This window comes from Pomacea canaliculata, linkage group LG8, assembly GCF_003073045.1.
Source record: "Pomacea canaliculata isolate SZHN2017 linkage group LG8, ASM307304v1, whole genome shotgun sequence".
In the NCBI taxonomy this organism is placed as follows: Eukaryota; Metazoa; Mollusca; class Gastropoda; order Architaenioglossa; family Ampullariidae; genus Pomacea; species Pomacea canaliculata.
This window is the reverse complement of record NC_037597.1, coordinates 11,400,424-11,413,188: the sequence shown is the minus strand read 5'-3', so window position 1 is coordinate 11,413,188 and position 12,765 is coordinate 11,400,424. Positions and strand designations below refer to the sequence as shown.

The 12,765-nt window shown below is 43.3% G+C and overlaps 1 protein-coding gene across 1 annotated transcript in view; it reads left to right on the top strand.

Annotated features, from left to right (window-relative positions):
• The first annotated feature begins 2,077 nt into the window (after positions 1-2,077).
• LOC112570442 overlaps positions 2,078-12,765 on the top strand; it is a 140,860-nt gene continuing 130,172 nt past the window's right edge. The window contains exon 1 of the mRNA XM_025248859.1: positions 2,078-3,381. The gene's annotated coding sequence lies outside the window, so the exon portion shown is untranslated. The remainder of the gene's footprint in view (positions 3,382-12,765) is intronic.

Below are 12,765 nucleotides of genomic sequence, written 5' to 3'. Positions count from 1 at the left end.
GAAACGAAGTCAGGCCACTGTAACATAGCAACCATATCAGTTTATTTAGCACTATGCCATAAATAATTATAAGGGATTTATACTGCATCTCTTGGTTTTAAATTCAAGTAGTTCATTTTTAGCATGCTGTAAACAGTCGGGAGTTTTGTTTTGCCCTACACTTGGGCCATTAACGGGTTCTATTCAAGCGCGAGCAAAGCAGTCGTCATCGTAACGAACCTTAACCTTCAATTGTAAAGGTTTGGGTTGCCCTGTCGCACAATGGATAATTAATCTGACCAGCATTCGACCGCAGCTAATTACAACACTCAACTACTTTGTTACAGCACACACGTGTGATATACAATCAAGGAAGTAGATGTGTATACATGTATATGTAAAAAGAATATAATGAAGTAAAAGCAGACATAAATCATATATACATAAACAAACAGCCATTCTCTCAACATAATGTGGCTACGTATAGCTGCTTAGCTCTCTCTGGTGTTACCCGCCTCACACAACGTTCACAGTTCACAATTATCATCCAGTCCGTGTGTATCATTCACAGGTCACAAGTATCATGCACAGTTTGACATATATAAACTTTCTGTCGTTCATATATTCAAGGATATAATCCACAGTCCTTTGGGAAGCTATACTCCCACCAACTTAAACACAAAAGTTTGTGTCTTACACTAAACATCGCCGCCAGACGGAGCTCCGCTCGCCAAGTGCAGAACCGGAAAGGGAAGAATCTCTCATAGTCCGAGGCTGTCGTCTGTTACTACACCTGGGGTGTCCCTGGTCCCCCATTGATCTTGCACCGAGTCAGGGAAGTTCACAAGTACTAAAACTATTTTACCCCGCTGCCGTGTGTGAAATACTCTTTGTAAAAATAATTCTCGTGAGGATTTGTTTAAAGAAGTTGCAAGTACAATTAATAACAAGTCACAAATTTTTCTATAACACACACACATACATGTATGCACGCACACATAATATCTTTCAAACCGAAAGACCTGTGTAGGAATGAAGATGAGAAACAGCAGTATCATGCAACATCAGACAGTACAGGCGGTGGAACCTGTCGGTTGTATTGCAAGCAAAGCCAGACTGGCGAGGCAGTGCCAGCATGGAGGAATCAACACCAACAGCTTTTTAATTTATCTCGCGCTGGAGAATGAGCTCAATAATAAATTTTAATTCAAGTGGCCAGTAATCGAAAGCAGGGAATGAAAAGTTCTGGAAAAATTGGTTCGGGAACTTGGTTAGAAGCGATATCGGCTGCGAGGTTTCAGCCACCCTGCCACCTCCCGGCCACCCAGACGACTTGCACGAGAATTATTTTGTGATACGTTGTACTTTCTGGCACCTCAATCAGTTAACAACAGCAACATGGGGGTTAAATGGAAAGCAATCAGCCTCTAGCTCGTGAGTAAACAATTTCCTAATCTCTTAATTATTGCATGCGCTCGCCGCACGGGCACATGCTTCGCCCAGTGATTCATTCTTCACATTTGGACAAAAATAAAACAGCACACGGATGTCTGAGAGATGTCAAATGTCATCATGATCACGATTTTAGTCTTGATAAAAATTGTCTTTAGTAACAACAATAAATAAACAACGCTTTACACGTTCTAGTGAGTGGCTCACCGCATGTCACATGACCGGTTAGCGATTCATTTAAGGGTTCACTTTTCTTCAAGTCTGTCCTGAACCCAGTTCTTCATGTCATGTTCACTGTGACTCCATTGTGTTCTGTATGTAACCTTTATTGTCCCCCATTGAGCTCTGGTCACTGTCGTGTAGATGTTTGGTGTCACTGTCCCTCGTCGGGTGATGTGAGTCAAGATGCAGCTCAGAGCAAGTTCTAGGAAATCGTTAGAAACCTTTATGAGCCTCGTTTTCCAGACAAAGATGATCTCTCACCGATACTGTCGCACAAGCAGATCTCTCCAGACTGGGACACGGCTCTTGTCACGACAGCTGAGCCCACTGGAGAGTGGGTGGTGGGTGTGTTGGGTTGGGTAGGGCTGACGGAGGCTGAGAGAAAGAAAAAAAAAATGAAAAAGGGAAAAGGAGGGGGGCCTAAAAGGCGGCTGTGAAATCGTGATGTCCATTGTGATAGGCGGCGGAGAACTCTGCCATTGATCCTCACAGATTGTTGACCCCCCTCCCATCCCATCTTCTTTCTCCCGACTCCTCGCCCCTGTCGCCCACTGTCTCTCATCTTGTAGTCCAGGGTGCACCAGACGCTTCTTCAGGTTTTCGCTGCGTTGGCTGAGATCAGGACTAGTGAAGGAGAGAACATAAAGAGTGAAGCCCGATGGTCAAACGCTGGGTTATAGTCCCCATCTCCCCGTCTTTTCCCTGCCTTTTGGATGAGAGGAGCCCTCAGCCGGGGATGGAGACAGTTCTAAGTTGAGGGAGGCATGTGCGACTGATGGCACAGCGTCTGTTCGGAAGACAATGTAGAAGTCTACCTCGGCTCTTGGAGGTGGTGTCACTTCCCCAATTTCGATGCTGGTAAGTGGAAACCGGATCTCTCTTTTTTGAGTTAAAGGAGGCGAGGACTAAGCTGTGAGACTTGAAGCTGTCACATTCTCCCTCGTCCCTACATCTCTGCACTCGGCATAGATAATGACCAACGATTCTCACAGAGAGGACACATCTGTTCCCAGAGTATTCTTGAGATGGAAACATTGTGAAGTAACCATTGGAGAAAACCATCACAGTAAACAACTTATTCAAATTTTACTGAGAGAACAGTACTGTGTGGTGAAAAACTCTTAATTATAAAAATGAAAAAGTCGAGACGGTGAAGTGGACACTATTCCTTCCTTCATCTGTTATCACCGCCATCAATCAACACCGCCAAGACAAGGAGAACACCTCCACCAAGCGAAGAAGAAAAGTCAACAGAAGTAGATTTTCCTAGGGTGGACGCTAACTGACGGGTGTGTCTCCAGTACACAGACCTTCATCGCATTAACCTATTGTTGGGCATGTGCGTCTCGAGATTAAACCGCTAGAGGGCGTCCCTTGAGCAAACTCCGAGTTACAGAGTGCTGCTGACTGCAGTCGGTTTGTTGGAGAGGTTTTCGTTCGTACAAAAGAAAAGAAATCTCGCTCTGTGTGTAGGAGGCTGGCGGGAGGATCGATGGCAAAGCCGCTGAACGTTGATTGGAAAGAACACCAATAAAAGTGCAGACTGCGGCGAGCATTAGCACCGGCAAGGCACATTCTAAATAGCGGCGGGCTCTTCATTCAGAAATAGAAAGAAAAGGGACATCCTCAGACTTGGCCAAGTGTTTGTTTTTCACTTACAGACTTGAAGAATTGAAGAAGGTTCCAGCCAAGGATATCCAGTGAAACCGGAACTGAAAGTCAGTTATGGTAAGAATGCAAAGAGAAATTTTTTAACTTTAAATACTTTTTGTAATAAAGGTGACTCACTCCAGTATTTTTGCTTTCGTGACAGCTTGATGCTTTACATTTACAGTTTTTAGTTTTTAGAGTGCTGAAAATAGTTTGTTTCGTGTTGCACACCTGAGTTTATAAAATACATAGCTTTACATGTATACATGATTTGTTTCTTTACTCTTCTGTCTTTCTTCTTAGTCCACTGTGTTTCCTTTTTGTCTCCAGATCGCTGATTCCAGTCTCCTCACACATACGCACACAAAATCTCTTTCTCGCTTTCTCTCTCCCTCTATTTTTTTCACACACACATATACACGTACACACAGACACACGGCATTTCTATCTCTCCTTGTCCCCATCCCCAAACTTTTTATATTTCCTGTCTTGTCTATTCAGTATTCTACTTTTATGAGCGCTATCATTCTATTGCTTGTATAGTGTGAAGTACTAAATTTAATTTTTAATTTCTCTGTGCCTTTTATTGCCTTCACGTATTTCATCGCACGCTCTTGCGTGTCCTCAGGTTTCCCCTTCATTACTTGAGAATTTCCAGGACTGCAGCAGTTGATGCTTTAATCTATTGAAGTCGCTGTTGATGTATTCTGGAAATGGATACATGGATACCTGGAGTTTTAGTCGAATATAAATTCGAGCTCTTCCCCATTTCCTCTTTTCTGGCAGAGAACGAGGTGAAAGATGGCAATGACTTGCAATGATCAGGATCTTCTTTCTTTGTTCAATCGTCATAAAAGTCTTCCGGTGGCTCTGTTTCCGCTAGCTTAATGCCTTGTTTCTTTTTATAAAATTGTTTAACGAATCCGTTTCTATTTCTCAGATGTTGATAATGCGTTTTCATCTTGTAAACCTGCTCCTCTTCCTCTCTCTATTACCTCACTGGTAATGTGTCTACGTCTGTGTGGAGAGCTTCATTTACCTGTTACTACCTATTTGGTCAGTTTGGAGAGATACAAATTGTTTTCGTTTATTGAGACTTACAATCCCATGACACCTGACTCGATTTCTCGAGAAGGCATAAGCTTTGTTCATGGCTCGAGATTTTGTTACACCAGAAGTTGTTGACTTTAGCAAACGAGGGGAGGGGGAAATTAATGTTTATCGCCGAGCCAGCATCTAAGGTTGTATCACGGAGACACATCCAGCCTGTAAATAGATACTACATGCAGAGAAAAAGCAGCGTGCCCAAGACGAGATCTGAACTCAGGACAGCCAATCCTCACTGTTTTGGTAACGGACATTAAAGAACGGCCGAGAAAAAGAGAAAGGGAAGGACAGAGATGAGAGGGGAGAAAGAGAGATGGGAAGCGAGAGAAAGAAAGAGAAGGGAGAGTAGGAGAGAGAATGCGTGAAGTGAGGCGGGCAATTCCTGTAGAGCACTGCAATTGTTGAGATCCATATTTACAAGCACGCGCAGTAATTGTTAAAACTACAAGCGTTAGCACCAGCTCGATTTTTTTACAACCAATCATTTTCTCTCGAATAAAGATTCCGTTTCCTTTCGAGAAGCTTCCTCCACTCTCAAAAAACGCCCGAGCAGATCAATTTCCTCCTCTCCATTCCTCCCTCCCTCTCTCTCAACATTTTAACCTCTGAGGTTATCTCACTACTCCAGGCGCTCAAGTACATTACTAGAGCAGCTCCGCACCCGGGGGCCGAGGGTTTTACTGCAGTCCACCTCGGGGATCACCGCACTTATCTCCAGACGGTGCCGAGCCTGGCGGATTGTGACCGTTACTATTGAACAAAATCTGTCTCTGCATCTTGCGATGCATAGCCGTTTATTGATGGGAAAATCTATTAATATTTACTGAATCGTAAGCAGTAAACTGCTTGTTGATCTCTCTAAAGCAGCTCTCGTAGAACTTAGCCATTAATGTGTTATCAAAATGTGAGCAGCAAAAGGGTAGGGTGAAGGAGAAGGAAGGAAGAGAGAAATTGGGAAAAGACAGGCAGGGGACAAATGGACAAATAAACAAATGCAGTCTGTCCTGTTTCTTTCCTTTTGTTCACTTAGGTTTTGTTAGTCATATGAGCTTCAACATTCACATTTATTTTCAGAACACAACTTTTTCTTTAGGAATTGTCACTTTTATACATCTCCACTGAAAGGGGTTATATGGGACAGTTCCAAAACATGTTTTGATTGGCTGAAGGATTATCTTAACGGAACATACTTTTGTCAAATATGTAATTCTGTTTAGCTGATTTTGACTTGCAGAACAGGTAAACCACTTAAACACTTCGATGTCCAGGTCGCTTAGAGAAAGAGAGAGATGGAAGGACACAAGGCTGATACAGTGGTCAGATCCGAGATATATTGTCAGTCAGATAATACTCGACTTAGTCAAGAATGAGAGACTGTTTACAGAGGCCGACAGGAAATAACGTCATATATCGCCCTCGCCACTGCTGACGTGATCACACCGCCCTCAACTCCACTCACAGCTCGTTAGCTGTGGTCCGCCAGGAGAAACCGCCATCCTGCAGCATCCTGTCGGCGGCGAGGACAGAAGCAGCTACCGAGAACACATGGAAATGAAATCCTCTCATCGCCAGCCTGCCGAGCCTTCGGGACAGACATAGACAAGTGTAGAGATATTTTTCCTTCGATATGAAAGAAGTAAAGTTGTCGATGATGACGATAAGCAAGTCCATAAATACTGGTTATCTATATGTGTATATAGACTCATGGTCTGTACATTCTCAAACCCGATACTGCTCATTATTATTTCTTACGATGGCAGAAATGCGAGTATCCCTTTGCACCATACCCCTATATACACAGACGAACTTATCCAATGTATCCTGCTGATTACTGTTGCATGTGCCGACTCGTAACATCAGTTCTCCTCATCTGACTTTTCATCACAAACACCAACATTACATTACCTATGTTAGCTTAATGTAAAACTTTTTACCATTGCACCAGACATGTCACCACTATATCACACATGTCACCACTACATCACATCCCCGCTTTTCCACACTCACATTCTGTTGACACTTGTCGCCAACCTTCCGGCTCCGCCATTGGCGGGTAGAAGATATCATCCAGCCATCTGGTGTCGGGTGCCAGGGTAGCGTCTATACGCTTAACAGAGGGTTAATGTAATGTTACTTGATGACATAAAAGGATCAATTTTATGTAACAAAGCAATGACAAGAGCTAATGTTAGTACAAAAAACAAAAAAAAAAAGTGTAGTGGGAAAAAAATGCAGTCGATCTCACACGAAACGCTTGTTGAGTTCTTGGGAAAAAATGGACGTTAGATAGAATATGTAGAATCAAAGAATTTGTGTCATGTAAAAGGTGTTATAATCCACCTCCCCAACAAAGCAAAAAGTATGTAAAGAATATGAATGATGTTAATGACGACAGCGACGAAAAAATGTAGTGATAAAGGTGAAGATGGCGCTGCAGTGATAAATTCGTGTTGTGTGGTGGACCCGCTGAAAAGGTTTGATATTTTATCTTATCAGCTTATTTGTCTTCGCTGTTCTTATCAGCCGGTTGTATAACATCAAATGGGAAATTTTGAACAGAGAGGACGAGAGGTGGACTCAAGCGAATGTATGAGGAAGAGTAAAAATAGAAAGGGCCTCCCATCTAGCACGGCCAGCAAGCACGCACTCAGTTTCTTGTTAACAGCTGCCATTGTTTTCGCAAAAGGATTGTTGATTTGGTTATGGTGGTCTTTGCTTTCATTGTTATTTTATTTTTTTTTTTATTTATTTTTTTTTGTGCGATGCTGGTGTTGTTGCCAGTGTATGGTGAAGCTGTGCTTGTCCTGGACCCTTCAAGAGCGCCATGCTCAGCCGGCACACAATGCTCAGTTTGGCACCAATGAAGCGTGTCCAATCTCCGCAAACTTTAGTCTTAAAGACTCCATCGATCCCGAGCTTGCTTTCACTTTGCAAGAAACTATTTGAGGAGATCAAGCGAAAAATATAAATATTAATCTGCGGCTCGATTGTCCCTTGGCAGCCTGGATTCAGCCCAGTGAGCAGAAAATGAATGAGAAAATAACTGAATTAAAAAGCAGTAACCTCCCCTCCTCAGGGACTCGGTCTTCCGAAAGGGTCATTTTGTCTTCTCTAACAAAGAAAGATCAATGGTGCATTTTGTGTGTGTGAGTGTGTGTGAGTGTGTGTGTGTGAGTGAGAGAGAGAGAGTGAGTGTGTGTGTGTGTAAGAGAGAGACGGACAATGTAGGTTAGAGTTTATCGTGGAGGAGCAAGTTAGCATGAGTTAGCGCATGCGTATTGCAAACACAGCCCCACCCTACCCCCACAATTACTGCGGGGCACAGGTCAGGCGTCCAAATTCAATCAACACACGAGGCCCAAGTTATGCTAACGCCAACCTAATCAAATATCTTGGTCGAGTGGCTGTGAAATAGAGGCCGCCACCCTCTGTGCTACCCGAATTTTTACGGGCATCGGCATCCTTGTTGTCCCCTTTGCTTCAAGCGTGTAGTTTCCCTCGCTTTTTCTGCACTCACTGAAACCTTTTTTTTTTTTTTTTTAACTTTTCTGGGTTGAACTTTGCTCCTGTTGTTGTTCTGTTGCCGCTATTGTACGTTTTCACTTAGGTTGCAGAATGGAACAGCTTAGGTTTGACTCCAGAACTTTTCTCTGTTCACTGCATCCTCAAGCACTCAATGGTGTTCTTTGATTTTATTCTTTGTCGTCGAATAGCACATTTTCTCACAGACAAACACCCGTTTGCTGAGCCTTAACAATTGCTTCCACCCTCCACCTTGGATGTATTATTATAATTATTATTTAACATTATTTATCGTTATTATGGTAACGTTGCAGTGGTCGTTAGTTCATCTGTTTTATCATTGCTGGCATTATGTGTCACGCTCATTGTTGTCTTAATACCGTTGTTTTTATTTATTACAACAGACCGGCTTCTGTGTTGGCCGGGGGTAGGGCAAGGTTTCCGGTCACAGGTCACTCGGATAGTTTGATTAGACTCGAGCGCGTCGATAAATTCATGAGTAGGCAAGAAAAGTCTGTTAGTGAGAGCGTGAGTGCGTTTGTACGTCTGTTCGTCCTGTATGTCCGCAACGATTATTCGCGTCAAATATCTCTACAACACCTACAATCATTGGTATATCTTCGCTTTTAATAATTAAAAAGCATACTTTTAACTATCAACTGACATTACACTAGAAATTTGACTTAATGATGGCTGCTGCTTGACAAGTACGATCACACAGCCACACTAGCAGACGCGTCTACTCACATTTACTTGCTTACCCAAAATATTATTGCTCACACACACACACTCCATTGTTTTCACACACACACTATACACTACCTACGCATTTCAGAGTGACCATAGAACCCAACACATATGCGAACAGACACATTCAGACGCTCGCTCGCACAGTTGCACTATACATGACCCTCAGACTACGAGAGACATAATCAACGATTATTAGTCCTGACACGAGCCACGGCGGAGTTAAGGGAGGCTACTGCTTCAGCCAAAAAAAAACAAACTATCTCAGCCAGGAAGTTCTGACCCGGAGGTGCCTATATCTGACCCCAAAGGGCGTGAGACAAGACAGGTCATTGGGTTGCATCAGCCAAAGTCTTGCACGGTCGGCACGGACTGTGGTGGACGTAGATTGTGTCTACCCGGGGTGGGTCACAGCCGACAGTTCTGATAACTGCACACACCACCCGGTCGAGAGGGACTTTCTGGTTTTGGTAAGTATTGACATACCAGACAGTGATTGAGGATGTCAGTACACTCTCGGTCACCGCCCGGTAAAACCAGATTAGGATGTCCCTTCTCGGGTAGGTGTTTTTCAGCTTCAGTAGAAAGTTAAAAAGTTGTTGGTCCTTAATGTTCAACACCACATTGCTTTTTTCCAGCTGATATCATTTGAGATGGTGGATCCCAGAAACTCGAGATGGTCAATTTTCTAACTGTCCTTACCATTGGTAGAGGCTCAACAGAACCTCTTTTTTTTTTAAAATGCAGTCAACCATCATCTCCTTGGTTTTAGAAACATTGTAGAACATTTTCACTGCACCAAGTCACTAAGTGATCCACATCCTGGCGGTACACATACTCATCGTTGTTCGCTATGAGACCTGCCCCCGTGGTGTCATGGGTAAACTTTATCAGACGAATTGACCAGTGAGCTAAGACAGTCGTTGGTGAAATGGCAAAACAGTAATTGACTGGAGACACAAACTTGTGGTGTGCCTGTACTGAGCATCAGGATGTTGAAGACGCTTAGTCTTACTCTCTTGGATCGGTGTAAGAAGAAGTCAAGGATCCAAAAAGCACACTGACTGGGAATGACCAAACTTTAAAACTTTATCAAACAGTTTTTTGCGAAATGATGGTGTTGAAAGCCGAGTTGTAGTCTACAAAGATAAGGATTGCATAGAAGCGAGGAAATTCAAGGTGCTGGAGGATGAAGTGAAGATGTCAATGAAGACAGAAGAGAGAAAGACAGCGCAATGCCAGTGTCAGGCCCCCTGCTTCCTACAGTTTTGTTGCCGGAAGAAATTGTGCACCTCGTTCTCATTTATAACAAAGGGAACTGGTAGTGAGGATGCAGGAGCTGTGGATGTCACTGGTGTGGTATTGCTCCTGTCAAACCCACCGCAAAACTCCTTTATCCTATTGTCGGCCAGTAGTCAGTGCCACACAGCACGGGAGATGCCGGACTGAAAATGAAACTCCAGCTTACACTTAAAATCCCATTGTAGTGAATAATATGTATACAATATGTGTGTTGAGTTTTTTCTGTTTTGACAAGTGTTCAATATGCCCTAACTGTTCCACGCTTATTGAAGCTTCCTCAAAAGTTTATACATAACTATAATCTTAAGAGTAATAATTGCATTCTTTTAAAGCGAACTGCACCCGTTTAGCTACCAAAGTCTAAAAAAAAATTAGATTTTGTTAATCAAATTTCGTACAAGCTACCGTACCTGTGGAAAATGGAGTGGAGCGTTTTGTTTTGTTGTTGTTTTTCTGAACACGTGACACCTTATCATTTGACAGGAGAGTTTCAGAGATCAGATGTATTCCCAGATAATTTTAAAATCGTGAAACGTGGTCATACCGAAAACTGAACAAGGAGGACTGCACGAGCAATAAGCAGCGGGTAGATGGCGGGTACATGGGCAATGAATTGAGCACTAAACACAATGACCACACAAAGCCGCTGATATAAAACACAGATGCCTGTGCCCAAGATGCGGCTTGGAAGAGGACGGAGTGCAAAAACAAGGAGGAGACAAGACCATCCATCGATTTCGTCGTTGTCTTCCCCTCTTTAAGCTTTCTCTCAGCCCCCACCCCAACCTTTTTGGTGCAAGCTCGGCTCTGGCAGAGTGTTTGCTTCAAAAGCTAGGAGGTAATGGAAAGTTGTCACTTGGAAATTTCATTTGGACTCTCGTCTGCTTCTCTCCTATTTCCCCTCCCCTGCATTCTGAGTGTAGGGTGGACATGTCCCATGTCCCATTTTCAGCTGAACAATTGTGAGCGTCCACTTGGAGAGTGACAGTCTGCCCCCAGGTCTTTGTTCCCGCAACATTTCCCTCGTGTTCCAGAAGACCGGTGTTGACATTGTGTTCATCGGTGTGTTTCCCTCGCGAAATTATTTCTAGAAATCTCTCCCCCATTTTGTGGTTAATTTAATTTCCGTTTATACTTCACCCTACTCTTTCACTGTGTGTTCCATTTACCCATTTTGTCTGGGTTTTTTTCTGTTTTCGCATTTTGCAATTCACTGTATTCTACAATACACTAGGCAGTGACTTGGCTTCTCGTGCGCACGTGCTCTCGTCACGGTTTTGACCAACAGTCAGGTTCGTTCGGCTTGTGTGTACACGTGGACAATTTGTTGTAGCCATATGTAACGTGTTTCTGCTTATTACTACACAAATCGTTTTCTTTCACACTTTTCTCCATCTCTTTTCTATCTTCATTTCTTCTATTAATGTTGAGAAATGCCGCTCGAGTAATTTGACCTGACCTCTCAGAGTTTTTCTCGAGCCTCTTTTGTTCGGGTCAGGAGAAGATTTCGGGACCCCGTATTTTATTATAGTTTTGTTGGTTTCCTTTTTAGAAAACCTTGGCAGAGAAATAAATCTGAGTTCGTTAAATCGTTCTGGAAGAGGCTAGAAACATCGTAGCCTGCAGCTAATCTGTGTACAAACACAGGGATGCTTCTACTATAGCAAACAACATATCAGGTTTCTTCCTGGCGATGCAGCTTTGGAGTTCATGCAGTTAATTAAAGTATTTCTGACCTGATCTTCATCACACAGCTTGGTTTGGTTATAGATGCAAGATTAAATAATAAAGCGAGCAAACAAACAGAATGCTCCCAATGAGATATAGTTGTGAATACTTTCTGATCGCTCACAGCCCGGACAAGTACAGAGTGAACAATCGTGTCCCTTCGTCCAGTGCGCCAGCATTTTAATGACAGTTGCATGTCAACCTTTTTTCTCCCACCAGAAGCAGTTTTTTCATCTTTCTTTTCTTCTGCCCAGGCAGATGAAGGGCTAAAGGTTAAATCGGGTCGATTGATTACTTGTTCTTGGGAAAGAGCTACCGTGGCCTAATGTCACCATACAGTGCAGTCTCGTGGACACCGGGATCCTTGTGAATCAAAGCGCGAATAGAAGGGAGACAACTAAGAAGATATGGAGATAACGAGGGAGAAAAAGAAAAGAAGAGAACGAGGGTTAGAAGTAGAACGGGATGGATAACGACAGAAAGAGACTGACTTGAGGCATGTACACTTCTTGGGTTATCTTTTTCTCATTCTTCTTTGGCTGTCGTCATCTTTTTTCAGCTCGTCTGGGGATGTTGTTAAACCCTCTCTAGTTTCTTTTATTTCTCACATTCTTTTGTCTCTCTGTCCTCTCCGTAATGATCTGTGGAAGAGTTTAAAAAAGACTATGTGATGCACCCTATGACCTGTCCACGGTGACAACGAATAGAACACACAGTTAGACCTCTCGTCCTCTCAACTAAAATGTTCTCTTTCCACCCATGGCAGACTCTGGCCAGTGCAGACACTCTGAAAGGCAACAGTTTGGTGGACTCCAAGAAAAGGTAGGGGAAGGGTGGACAGGGGTCGTGCTCAGGACAGTATAGGACGACTTATCTTTGCCTCGTGAATAGAGGAGCGAGCCCCTTTACAAGCAAATGCTTTTTTTCTGAACTTTTTGCTGGGTGTGCATGTAGATGCTGGCAGTACTTCGTGTCTATGAGTGACTGTCAGTGTCTGTGCAATACTGGCAGTGTCCGTGCATTTCTGGAAGTGAATGAAGGATTGCAGGGGAAAAG